General features: G+C 41.6%; 1 protein-coding gene across 6 annotated transcripts in view; it reads right to left on the bottom strand.

Annotated features, from left to right (window-relative positions):
• Window positions 1-14,443, bottom strand: part of CRHR2 (corticotropin releasing hormone receptor 2) — a 156,314-nt gene that overhangs the window by 81,928 nt on the left and 59,943 nt on the right. Inside the window, exon 1 of one of the 6 annotated variants that reach the window (XM_021267468.4) lies at window positions 13,703-13,855. The exons of 4 other annotated variants lie outside the window; for them this stretch is intronic. The gene's annotated coding sequence lies outside the window, so the exon portion shown is untranslated. Of the gene's footprint in view, window positions 1-13,702; window positions 13,856-14,443 lie in introns of those variants that run through there. One more of the 6 variants, XM_021267467.4, reaches the window with a different exon arrangement.

Here is a 14,443-nt window from a genome sequence, read left to right on the forward strand (position 1 = left end):
CACCTCTGGTTCAGCAGGTCATAGAAACTTGGATCACTGGAAGCTAAATAAAACAGCACCCAAGAACAGTCTCTTTTCATGTCTGCCCTATTCTTATACTCCTCCCTACAGATGAAACAGGGCTCAAGATTAAGACACATCAATTCTGATGTTATGATGCTGATGCCCATATGCAAGTGGCAGTTACGATGCACACACTGCTAGATAGATACTGAGTACTCTCTGAGATGCCCCACAGTGTCCAAGGCAGTCACTCAATCAAGGCCATCACAAATTGTGATGGAAGCTTAAGTTTAAGCAAGTGAAATGATCCCTAGTGACTGCAGTCACCACAACCTAGACTGAGACTCAGCTGATCAGCAGCTGTTCACTTCGTGGAGCTGATTTGATCTTCATGGTCCTTGGACTACTTCTCTATTGACAACAGGAAGAGCTTAATCACCTAAAGTATATACAAGTGCTTTTATATATACACACACACACACGCACACTTTCTCAGCTTGATTTACTAGGAGAGCACAGAGCTACAAAGCTCCCTGACTAACCCCCTTCTGAAATGCTACAAGGGCAGAAGCTGATAATGATGCTTGATCTTCATAGTAACTGCCTCTTAGTTAAAATTCAGAATTCAATTAGTCACTTGCCATAATTACTGAACACACCGAGCGATGGCAATGACAACAAGGACAGGTGTAGCTGTACTGTATTACCTGTAGGTAAGGCACAATGGAGTTGAGAAGCACTATGATCTGATTAGCACAGTAGTGGGAGAGAGGGGAGCCTGAGGGTGAAGCTGACTCGAAAATACAATTTGTACAGCCTGATGAGATAAACGAGTCCCAGAGTGCATCCTCCCTTTCGTCTCATTTCTGCTGAGGTAAGTGGGAACGCGAGGACCTATGTTCCTCTCACAGAGTCCTCACTGCCTGGAATTCGTTTAGGAACTTGGTGACCTTATGAAATCCGAGTTGTAATCACGTAAGCAAAACACAGCAGCTGTATGAATGGTTTGTGATAGAGCACAAAGTCAGTCTATAGTGGGAATCCTGACCCAGTTCCAGTTAAGGACGCCACAAAAATAATGAGAAAAGTGGCTGAGAAAGGGAGGAGCTGGTGACTAGGGATGGGAATGGATTCCAGGATGGGCCCATCCACGTGGTATTTGCCTGGAACAGTTAATGTGCCTTCTGACGTGGAATTCAGATGAAACCTCCAGTCTGACAGAAGAGGCTGCAAGTGAAAGGCAGCACACAGGAGAGACAAGGACCCTTAGAAAATATGAATGATTGGGAATACAGGGAAAGATATCACACATTACACAGGGAACCAGTCCTGCTAAAAGGTCAAGAGGATATACAAAACCTGACTACCACAGGCTCAGCATTTGGGTTTTATCTGTTAAGAAGGTTCATCATGAACCAGAACAGTTGTTCAGATGTGCAGGGATTTTTTTTTCCTCATGTCAAACTCTTCTTTGGATCATAAATCCGGTATTATATTTCTTATTACAATGCCTTTTAGAAAATTACAGTCTTATGAGACGATTCAGATAGATCTTGTTACAGGTGTAGTGGGTTAACAACAGTGGCATGCGTGGTGGTTTAACAATGATGGGGCAGCTAAGCACCAGCATGCTGCTCAATTACTCTCCCTCCTCAATAGAGCAGGGGAAGAAAATAGGATGAAAAAACAGCTTGTAGGTTCAGACGAGGACAGGGAGATCCCTCACCAACTACAGTCACAGGCAAAACAGACTCAGCATATGGAGAACTAACACAATTCATTGCTTGTTCCTAGCAGCAAAGTGAGAACTAAAAGTAACCTGAAAAACCTTTCCCTATCCACCCTCTTATCACTCCTTCACCCCAAGCAGCACGGGGGAATGGGCAATGAGGGCTGCAGTCAGTCCCTGAGGCTTCGTCCCTGCTGCTCCCTGATGGTTCCTCTCTGCCCCTGCTCCACACAGGGTCCCTCCCACAGGACGCCAACCTTCCCAAACTGAGCCTGCAGGGGCTGCCCACAGGCAGAAGTTCTTCAAGAACTGCTCCCACACGGCTCCATCCATGGGTGGCAGCTCTCCCCAGCCCTCCTGCTCCTGCGTGGGCTCCTCTCCACGGGCTGCAGCTCCGGCCCAGGGCCTGCTCCTGCGGGGGCTCTCCATGGGGTGCAGCCTCCTCCAGGCCACATCCACCTGCTCCACTGGGGGCTCCTCCACCCACGGGGGGGCTGCAGCGTGGAGATCCGCTCCATGTGGGACCCATGGGCTGCAGGGGGACAGCCTGCTCCACCAGGGGCCTCTCCACAGGCCACAGGGGAACTGCTGCTGTGTGCCTGGAGCACCTCCTGCCCTGCTGCTGCACTCACCTTGGGGGCTGCAGGTCTGCTTCTCTCACATTTCTCATCCCTCTCTCCCAGCTGCTGTAGTACAGCAGGGCTTTTTTTGCTCTCCCAGGGACCCAACCATCACCACTTATGGCTCAGCTCCAGGCACCAGCAGTTCCCTTTTGGAGCCATCTGGAGCTGGCTCTGGTCTGACATGGGGCAGCTGCTGGGCTCTGCTCACAGAGGCAACCCCTGCAGCTTCCCTGCTACCAAAATCTTGCCACATAAGCCCAATACAGCATGTCTTAGGATGTCTGGACAAAAGCACAACATACACTCTGTCAGCTTATGCTGGGCTTGGCAGCTAGAAAGCTCCTTGTCTTCCTTAAGCCTAGACATCTACTATGAGAGTGCAGGGAAGAAACAAATTGCCTACATGAGAAAACCAACCAACAGAAAAAAAAGACTGCAAGCATAGTACAGATAACTTTCATAACAAAACATGATATAAGAGCTTAAAAAATCCGAGTGCTTCTTGGCAGATATAAGCCAGCCCACTTTGCTGAGACACAATTCTCTTTCCAAAAAAGTAATTTCAAGAAGCAGATAAAAATTGGGCAGTTTCTACCAATTTCTGTGAAGTTGACTTGATTATCCTTAATACAAAATCCCTCCTAATCATACTATTCTGCAGGATAAGCAAAATAGTCAGCAACACCAGAAGCCTGAATTTTGATTGTGGAGATGACTGCTGATGTGACAGGATATAAATAGCTCCTTTAAGCCAGCACAGATCAGGTCTGTTTGATGGAAGAAAACAAAGCCCCTGCAGATACAGGGAAATACAACAGTAATTCTAAGCCTTAAAGTCCTATTATACCTAATAATAGCATGCTTTCTGTTGATTGTCTCTCCCTATAAATATCTTCCTTCTCCCACTGGGGAGCAGGATAAGGAAGGTTTAAGAACAGCTGCGTGAAAACACTTGCTAGAAGAAAAGTAACACCCACCTCAGATCCTTCTTCTTTCTTACACAGCCAAAAAGAGACACACACACACACAAAAAAACATTTATTAAAGAAATTACTTTAAAGACCACTGGGCTTATGTTACAGTTTTGACATCCTACTGTTTTTTTTTTCCATTAAACTAGTGCCAAAAGGCTTATTGAGTAAATAACAAAAACCAAGCACAGCGCTGCTATGGTTTATGGTAAAATATGTTTTGTCTGGTAAGAAGAGAGGTAGGCATTAGCTGGCTTCATAGATGCACTATGAACTGTGCTGATGTTGTACCTGCTTGTTAGATTATAAATTTGAAAGCCCACAGACTGCTAAACCACCCAGGGCTCCCCTTCCTGTACCTTATATTACTCTTCCATTCCTGTAAATACTGCCACATTTATATATTTTCCTGAAGTGTAGCATAAAACATGCATCATGTGCCTGTCCCTTCCTCTAGGACAGCATCTGTCAAAACTTTAAGTGGAATCAGAAACCTGAAAAATACTGTTTCATCTAATGTACATTAGTATGGGACAGATATCAGAAAATTAAGTGATTTGCAAGTGATATCACAAAGGAAGTGAAAAAGTATGATTTGTTTTGAGAGGGAACTGTAAGAGACCACATTGTTTCAGGAGGGTTGCTTTCATGTACACACCACCTTCTGAATCAGAAAAGGCAGATCAAAGATGCTCATTTGACATTCTGAGTGCAAGATGGGACTCTGCAGTGCTCCTTGGTCTCTGTTTCAGTCCAGCTTCCCAAGGTATCTCCCAGCTCCTACCCAAACGACCTTTCTGCTCAAATAAAATCCCCCTGTGCACAATTTGCTGAGTGATCACACGTGGGCCAGGAAGACCATGCTGAATCTGTAACAAGCTCAGCCAGGTGGGAAAAGAGGAAAAGAGGCTGTTCCCCTGACATAACCTCATTAACACAATGCATCACTCATCTGGAAAACCTGCTGTTATGTGGGAAGGTGCTTTCTGGCAATTATCACCTGATAATTATTGTCTCTTTGGGGGTTTGAAATGGCATGGGAGGGAGAAGGAGAATTTTAAAATCTCTTCTAATTTTATAGCACATAATGTGTTCTGTCAGCACATGCTGTGACAGTCTAAGAAAAGCATTTCACCAGCTTCATTTCTTGGCTAAGCTTTCGGATGGATCTTAAAAGCCTGAGATCATTTCAACTAGGAATGATTGCTAGGCCATCTCTGAAACTTCCCACATGGCTTCAGGTTTGCTGCAGTTCGGTAAATGTGGTGTGACATCTTCAGCATTGTCACACACACCTCTTCAAGACTCTGCATATGTGATTCCGTTGCTATCTGTAAGATTCTCCAAAAAAGCCCTACTGTGAAAAGGATCAGGTTTTCAATCCTGGCCAAGAGCCATCTTTATAATGGTGTTCAATCTTCTGAAGGCAAACTACCTTCTGTTGGAAGCCCACCCCAAGGAAGGACAATTCTCTCTGCAGAGGTCATTGTACTTTTCTCCCAGCACAAATTTCAAGGTAATACAGAAGCATATGGGCAGCCCACTAGTTCCAAAAGGCAAAGGAGACCCTGTGGCAATTGAAGTTTTGGCCACCATTGCAGTCTCTTACACCTGACACAGAAGTAATGAGGCATCTGAAATGCAAATAGTGATACGCTGCGTGAAAACCAGTGCTACCAAAGACTGCAAAGAACACTGTTCTCTTCAAATAATTCACTGTGTAGTTCTGTGATCACAAGGAAGTGGATGGAAAGGCAAAGTCATTTCAGACTGGCACAAAACACTACACACATTTCAAATACCGCACACTCAGTTCTCAAGTTAGATGCACTGCTTTAATGACAGGGCAGAAACCTTATGTTGGTGGGGTAACTCTCCTCCTGGTACAAAAAAAGAGCATTCTAGACACTTCTCAGAGCACTAAAAGTGACTTGCTTCTTTGTTTTGTCTTAGTTCAGGTGTCTCCTGAACATCCAGTCATTCCCAAGACAAGTCTCCATGTCTATCAGTTTGGAATTACTTTTTTTTTTTGTTTGCTTTGCATACTGCTGACACCTTTAATTCCTCACTTTCAGGGCATCTTTGTAAAATTTATTTCTGGTTATAATCACTATCCTTTAATTTCTGCAGTCCTGCAAGAGATTGGAGGACATATACTGTAAGTGGATACAATAGCCCAAGCTTGTCTATTCTGGTTTCTAAGCCATGAGACTCACACCCCTGAAAGCTAAGACTCCCCTTCCTTTTCTGTAATTGCTAAGAAGGAGCTTGTTCTAACCAAGAGAAAAAGGTGACTATGTCAAAAGAGAACTTTATTTCCCTATATATTACTTCCCCTGCCGTCCTCACCTCAAGCTGATTATGCAGGCCTTCTCTTTAGCTCTAGAACTGAGGCTTTCAGAACCCAAATTTATTCATTTCACCAGCCACAAGCTTATGTACCACCTTACTGGGGAAAATGCTGGCTCCAGAGATTCTGAAGAAGCAAGACAAATTGGATCCAGACTGAAAATGACCAATAAACATAGGACATGTGTATGTATATATATATATATATATACACATGTAAAAATTATTTTTTTCCCTTTAATTCAGGTTAGTCTGCCAAGACTCATCATTGTATGGTTCCCAAATGACATTACAAGCATGAATGAAGTACTGGGGAAAGGAAAGAAGGAGGTGAGAAGAGCAGCAAAGGAGGCTTCTCACACAGCAGCACCCTTAAGCAAATGATGCATCCAGCAAGAACATCAGCCAAGAACTTAGAGGGAGAGAAAATGCCCTAGGTGTTTCACAGAGGATAAAAGAGTTGGTGAAACATGATTCCACAACAGATTAAAAGTGTAATACATATAACTGTACGAAGGGACCATACAGCAGAATGTTGTGGAAAGTTCCTATCACTCAGTAGCTGAATTTGCTTGCTCTTTAAACAACTGCAAATTTCCTGTCACGTTGACATGGGAGATAGGCACTAAGACTGGTTGTTTACAGTGATAATGCAGGAAGACAATTTTTAGAACATACAAAGAGAAATAGAAGAAAAGGTGTCTTTATGAAGGTTTGCCATTTCCTTTCAAAGAGGGCAAGAATAAAAAATTATATGTCTGAAAGTGCTCATTCACCTAGAGAAGTGTTTAGTGTTTGCCATTCACTTTCATTTAGACCAGATTCTCCCATTTAGACACTTAGTACTTTACTTGATAAAAAAGAAAAGAAAATTATCAGTGAGTACTCATAAATTAAATTTCTTATACAGGGGCAAGATTTATTCCCAGTACCATTTCCAATTCAACCACGGAATTGTCCCCGGAGAGAAGATTGAGTGTGTACTATTTAACCATTGGGTATTCAAATAAGGACTGCTTAATTAATATTCTGCATGTACTGAACCACAAAGTCTTAAAGCCCAAGTTTGCCATGAACAATTGCACTGTAGAAGAGAAAAGCTGAAATGTGTGAATGGCAGGCAAACTGCATTGGACTTTGAACAGCACAAAGTGAATGGAAAGGTGTCTTTAATTTATAATGCTTTTCAAAGCAATGCAACTTGACTTCATCTGCCAACTAACAATGATTTACTGGCATATATATCAAATGTAGAAAAGGTGATATTAGAATTCTTTTTCTTTAGTAGGTGAATTAAATTAAATTTGTACTTTTTAAATTTGGATGGACATTTGATTATCTTTACAGAGCAGTGAACTATGCTGTATAGCAATGCAACCATCATGTTCACAAAAAAGCTATAGCATACTTTCCAACAATATTATATCTGTAGCAGTTTGGACCTAGTTTGAACTGAACGTGACCAGGAAAAAATCTGTAGTGCAACATAAAAGCTCTGCACAAATAAGCATCCAAACCCTGAAGCCTCTCCTGTAAGAAAAATAAGCAGTCACTTTTATAGTTTCCACTGGAAATATTCATTTTGGCCCAGCGCCTCAAGAGACTAAGTAAGTGCCGTTCTATTAAGCTCTAACATTGTTTGTTTCCATTTTTACTCTAGGAATTTTATTTTAAAACATTACAATAGGGAGACCCAGTCTATCTCCAACTCCTCCATCATCTCCCTTTCACAGAGTAATGCAGATTGCCAAATACGTGCAGGTTTTTCCTCATTAGTACATTCACCACCCCTGAAGGCATATAGCGCCCTTTGTGGGTAACATCTTACCTCTAGACAAGTTGGAAGGAAAGAAATAAAGACATGAAACAATGTGTTGGTTTTGTTTTTTGCTTTGTTGTTTACTTGTTTTAAAGTAATAAAATGTAGTATGGAGATCCACAGTGCTAAGTTCTAATTAGATGTTGAAACCAGCACCTTTCCCAAATTTTTGAGAGCTAAACTTCTGAAGAAACAGTACAGGAAGAAACTGGGGCTGAGGTGCAGGATCCAAGCCAGACCATGAGCAGATTGCAAGCAGCATAACTAAAAAAAGTGGTCACAGATCACAGCTAACAAAGAACATAGCTCAACATAGCAAAGAACATGTTCCAGGAGAGCCTTCACCAAATCCACAGCGTGGAACCAACCTGCAGAACCATGCTGACTCCTACAGAAGTGCTGCTGACACCCACACAAAAACTCACTGGGGTTCGTGATTAAACCCTCATTTCACTTGCTGTAATTTCCAAGGAGAGTTTTGCTGCATATCGTTTCTCAAATGAAACATTAGTGAATAAAAGACAACTTGACTGTCACTTACACAGTTATAATGTCCTGGAGTAGTTCCCATTGAAGATTTTTTACAGGAAATTGTTCCAAGAATTTTGTTCTTCTCAGGTATCTGATCTTAACTATATCATGTACAACAAGATCATGTGATGCACTACTCTTTAACTCTGCTCCTCTTAAAATAGAATTTAAATCTTTATATAGATGAAAGATTCTTTTGGTAATTACACATGAAGTGTTTAGGATAAAATGCCTTTTCCCTCCCAGTGTACAAGAATTTATCTTTGGATCAAATCAGTAGAAGAAGGTTAGCAGACTTTCTAATGAGAGTACAATGTTAACTACGATTTGCTCTCATTATCGTTGAAACATGAAAGAAATGCAATATACATCATGTAACAGTTTCTTCAGGTCATCATCTGTGAAATTCAGTTAATCACTATAATTAGCTGTTACATGATTGTACAGCCAGAATACGATAGGAAGAAACATTCAGCTTCAGAGAATTACTTGGGATTTAGTTCAGTCTAAGAGAGGAGTGTAGCTCATTATCTCTGTTTAAATAGATTTAAAATGCAGTGTGCATATAGCAATTACTTCAAGTGCCTCTGTTACTTTAGTATTGAAAATCATTTATGAAAACTATTCACAGGATACTTCCAACTGCGGAGAATACTATTTGATTACACGAGAGCAGTCAGTTTACCAAGCCTCCTTTAAATCCTTCTACCATCTCTCTTTTTACTACTTACTGTCCACTTACACATTTCCCTTCCTGAAATACTGTTGCTCGGGATCAGTCAAAATAACCAATCTCAGAACTTAAACGCTGAGTTACACATAACACATTTGCAGAAAGATTTTGTGGGCCATATAATAGGACTGACACTGTTGCAGCTTTCAGAAGACTGTTGTGTGACCAAATCAAACTTCAAGATCAACAGAAGTAAGCAGTTCATGCAGTTACATGTCAGTGCTAGTGCCTACGTTCAGCATACCTTTAGGACAGTCCTACTTGGTTACAGGGGAGAAAAATACTGAACAGAAAGAGCTTCATCAGCTGCCCTTTTCCAATATTCTGTTTAACATCAGTATAAATATAGAGACAATTTGCCCTGCAATAGGTGTGGGGGAAGTGGATTCACAAATGCTGCTGAACGAATGGAAACTCAAGTTCCTAAGATCAGTTGAATGGAGAGAAGTTGGCGAAGGAAAGCCTGGAAATGTCACGGCATCATCCCTAGACGATCAGCTGGTAGCAGCAGACTGTCTGAAAACTGAAAGCCTCACCTTTGGAGCTAAGTTAGAGAAGGTAGAAATACATTCAGCTTTTACAGCTTTGTGGAGTTTCAAGGACTGTGCTAAATAGGACATGATTTTAGAAACTCCAGGAAAGAGTAAAAATCTTTGCAGTGAATGAAGATAATTACTACAGATCAGTGAATTTGTTTCAATGAAAGAAAGATCAGTTTTGAAATCCTTTGAAGTAAGACAACCAACCTAGAATTTAAGGCAAATATAACAAGCCAATTTAGTCTGGTGTCTATTTTGGGAAAGGATACGTGCTGCATGCAAAGAGAATTTCTCCATATGACTTCACTAAGCTGCTAAGGGATAAAAATGCCAGCACACCAAATCCTGATTGTTTTCCAAGGCTGAAAACCAGGTAATGCATTTACCAATAGATAAGGTGTTGAATTTTAAACACTCATAACTCACTTAAAATTCATGCCCAGGTCACTACTTGCCTCCATGTTACCACAACACGTGAGAATCACCACTATAGGGAACATTTACAGTGAAGCAATGGGAATGCAACCAAGCTGAACTGGGTAGCGAGGCCGCAGTAGCATATCCAGGTGTTGACATCCCTGCCTTTCAGTCCTTGCTGGGCCTGAGCATCAGAAACTGGAGGTGGTGCTGTTACGGCTGTGATGCTCGTGGTACTGAGTCAAGCTAACCTAGGTGCACCTCTAGAAGTCAACAACTTAATTGACACCTCTGAGTTACAAAGTAGACCTACCCCCTTGCACGGTTCTTTGGAGAAATAATCAATCTTCCATGTTCAAGGTAGGATATACCACTGAGAATTAAATCAGCTTGCATAGAGTGCACAGAAACTCCAATCTGCAAATACTGTTCAAATGCCCCAGCGCATTGCTCAGAGCCCTGCAAGCCCTTCCCTCAGACAACATGCTGTGCTCTGTCCTGAACCCTCCTGCAGTCCCCATAATTGTATTTCCAACCTTTAAGAATTAAAAAAAAAAAAAAAAAAAAAAAAAGATAGAATGGATTTTTCCACATTTATTCCATAATCCATATCCTTTTCTCTTTCCTGCTAAGACCTTTTTAAAGAGCCTCCAAATAGCTGCCAGGGGAAGAACATATTTTCAACAGTTTGTCTTGAGCCCACCTAAGATCTGATCCCTAGGCACTAGGGAGGTGCAAGCAGAACAAAGGTAACTTTTACTACCAACAATCATCAATAATCTTACCCATACAGGAAGAAACAAATGGGGAAAAAAGTACTGCAAAGAACAGCATGACAAAAACCACAAGGGCACAACAACAACAACAAAATCTCTTGCCTGCTTGATCTTGAAGGAAAAAAAAAAAAAAAAAAAAAGGAAAAAGAAATCAGTTCTTAAAAACTGCAAAGGATCAATTACATTTACATATATTCATAAGATCCATTTAAGCATTCAGGGCACTACCAGTACTGGAGCTAGAAGCTACTTATCCATAAAGAAGATTTTTAATATATTAGCACTTGCTTCCAAAAGAACATAGTAATGTCTCAAGATCTTTCTCCCTGTCAATGATCTGACTCTTAAATAACCATTTTATGTAAAGTTTCTCTTGCAAAGCTTCCTGCCAGACCTTTGTAGTCAAAGGGAGGCTTATGAGAACAGCTTCTAAATAGCACTACCCCTTCATTACAAAATTATACGTATAATATACGACCAAATTGCATAATCTCTGTAATTAGCTCTTCTCAGTCACTGCTGGCAATATAAATAGATGTGATGGTTGAACAGTTGGAGAGCTAATAATAGCCATTCGTGAATAAGGATTGCAATTGTAAAACTGACCAGTGCTAGCTGTTTGTCTTGTCCCAGAGCACGTACTGCTGAGATGACCATTAATGAGAGGCACCCAAAAGCCCCTAATTAAAAGCAAACACTTGCTATAACTGCAGCAAACCAGAAGCTGGATTGTAAACTGATGAGTGCCTGTGAACTGGACTTTGGGATGGACAGACAGAGACAGGTTTGTCAGCTTTGGTATGAACAATGTCTGCCCTAGTGACAGATCCAAACCTCGCAGTGCACAGTGAAAAGCTAATGGGGCTGGTGTATCAAACAGGCAACAAGCCTTCAGAGAATCAACATACCCGTACTTTGGTTTTAGCACAAAAAGGCAAGCAGAGCCTGATCAAAAGGTGCTTTCTTTTAATGTACTGCCTTTTCTAAATCACCACCTGAGAGCTTGAATTCCTCTTCTTCATTTGTGCTACAACGTTGAGTGATGTATCTGAAATGGATTTGCAGAAAAAAAATCATTTGCAAAACTGAGCTCAGTTCGTGGAAAGTGAAGACATTCTCCACTGATAAAGCAAGACAGTTCAATAATTTATCTTCACTAGATCAAGGAATGAGGCAAAACCCACCGGATAGGATATCTGACAACAGAATATGTATTATAGTAGCAAATGTAGCCTAGGAAACAACTCTGCATTGCAGAGTAGAGCACCAAATAGCTGAAGAAATGTGATTTTGATAACTAAGCATTTCCTTTGGTGCACAGAAAAATTGCAGGTGCTAGAGACCAGCAGATCTGCACCAAGATAATAAGGCATGAAAATAAAGGGCTATAGATTAACTGTAAAAGTAGATGGTCAAACACAGGAATATATTGGCAACTGTAATGATCACACAGATTAAATATCCAAGCTTGTAGATACTTCTGCAACTCTGAAGATGTTAATCAGAAAAAAATCAGTTTTCCCAGATAATCACACAAAGGGATGCTTTCTGTTCACTTCACATTTTCTTGTTGAGAATAAAAGACATTACTGCTAACAGAGAGCCCTGGAGACAATGATATTGAGATACTGAAATCTGACAGCCTACTTAGTATTTGTATGTCCAAAAACCTTAGTAGTAAAGCTCTTATAAAGGACTGTAAAACACAGATTCTGTCCTGAAAACTGTCCTTCTCAGCCCCAGAGAAATTAATGGCACTGATGAATAGAGGTGATACATTATCAGAGAACTTCTTGCACTGTAAACCAAAAAGGCACGACAGAGGTCTTTAAAGAGTTGTAAGGCTTCAGAGTTCCTGATTTACTGGAGTTTCTTTACAAAGGGCAAGACAAAAGGACAGGAGGCTGAAGCAGCTTGCCTGAGGTCAATTGCAGGGTGTGAAGCAGGTCTCATTTTCTGTCTGGTCTGACAGTTGCAGGTGAAATAATCCTACTACCATCCCTTTCAAACAGGCACAATGACAAATGCTGTCTATTGACTTCGGCCACATACCAGAACAACCCCACGTGCCAGTGATGTCCTGGGCAGACCAAAGCAAGCCATGGCAGGTCTTTGCATTCAGTAAAAGCTGTACTTTTGAGGCATTGAAATCAGAACAGTGAATGAACAACTCTTTCACAGAAGCATGGAACCAGAGGAAGCACTTAAGCCAAAAATGCTAGAAATCAAGGCATACATCTCCTCATTTGCAAGGTAGCTATTTTGTCTCTGGTATTTTCTCCCTGCTCTCTCTCTCTTCCCCCCCTTCTCTGTTGGTAACTGTGCCTGCTATTTCATTCTGCCTGCCTTGGATGCAGTACAGCATGTATCCCATTTATTCTTTATCTCCAGTGTTTAATCACCAAGTCCCCTCTCTCACCTGTTGTCCTTTGGGGGGTGGCAGCTGAGATTTTGTTTTTTGTCTCACAGCTGGCGCACATGGCACTCCAGTGGTTCCCCACAAATGCCTTCTGAGTGTGTCCTAGTGTTTGCCCCTTCCCTCCACCTGGGTTCACACACTGCATTCTTTGACAGCACCAATTTCAGAGCCACTCCTCATCCGAAGTTGAGGCCGTCTTTCCTTCCGACCCCACAACACTTGTCTAGGAGCTCATTGCTGCTGCTTACTTCTGCACAATCTGTCATTTCTGCATCTAAAATCACTTAAACTCTTTCACTAAAGCACTAAAGTCTTCTGCAGAAACTCCACCCTCACCCATTCCCACAGTGACTCTTAACTCTTTTTTTTTTTTTTTTTTCCAGGCACAAGGCCTCCGTCTTTGCTCACTTTCATCTCCCTTTTTATTCCCAGTCCACTTGGTGGATGCTCTGCTCTTCCACTGGCCAGTCTTTTTGGTGCTATCCTTTTTTTTATTGATACTTCCACTTTTCCTGCAACCTTCTGTAATTCCTTCCCCTTAGCGGAAGAGGAATAAATTAGCCCTGGAAACCAGTCAGTCGCAGCAAGAAGAGAAACCTTTAAAATCTGAAGAATAGCCTGTGTGTTCCCAGATGGCCTCAGAAGGTGTCACCTTCCAGATGTGTCAAGGACTCCTGCGCCAGACATTTACATCGCTGCTTGGATGCAAGCTCCAGGCTTGTCACAGGGACACCTGGAACCAAGTCACTGCTGCTTTCTGCTAACAGTTGGACAGCAGGTTTATTGCTCTTACCTCAAGATGGAAGAGGACGTGAATACCAAAGTCAGAGTTCAAGTTTCCAGCAAGTGTTATGCAACACTTAAGACCTAAACATTTGAAACTTTCAGCATTTAAACTGTTTAACTTAATCTCAAGAAAGCTATTTTTATCCAGTCCTTCTACCTTGAGTGTCTGCTATCCTGAATGAGCCATCAGTGAGTCATCAACATTTCAGGATTCAATCTAAGCAATTAGCCCTGCCTTTTCCAGCTGATTTTCATTAAGGTAACATGGCAACTAGACAAAGGTCAGTGCCCTGTGCGATTCACTTAATTCCCCAGAAATCAAGCAAAGGATGAACTAAAGCAAGTAAAGTGGTGCAGAACAATTGCATAGATTAATATGTAGGATACCTAGATTCCTAGATTGAGCCCCCTCTCTGTTACATATCGTGGGATAAAAATTCTGCATATTCTGCTTACATCTCAAGTGTCTTAGAAACTAAAGAAACACCACCACTAAGTGCCATGCCACAGCTGTCTAAGATGAACAAGAGGTGGATGATAGAGAATACTGAAGGATCCATTGGAAATCTGTAGGATTGCACAAAACCATACATGATTAGAAGGAGAAGTAGAGAGCCTGCAGTACATCATGTTGTCACGCCATGCTTATTTTCACCAAGCAAAGCCAGGACTTTCTTAGCTGTATACTCAAAATCACTAAAAACAGTTCACTTCTAGAAGATGCTGGTCAAATCACAGTAGAGTTTTC

This window comes from Anas platyrhynchos, chromosome 2 (assembly GCF_047663525.1).
Source record: "Anas platyrhynchos isolate ZD024472 breed Pekin duck chromosome 2, IASCAAS_PekinDuck_T2T, whole genome shotgun sequence".
NCBI lineage: Eukaryota > Metazoa > Chordata > Aves > Anseriformes > Anatidae > Anas > Anas platyrhynchos.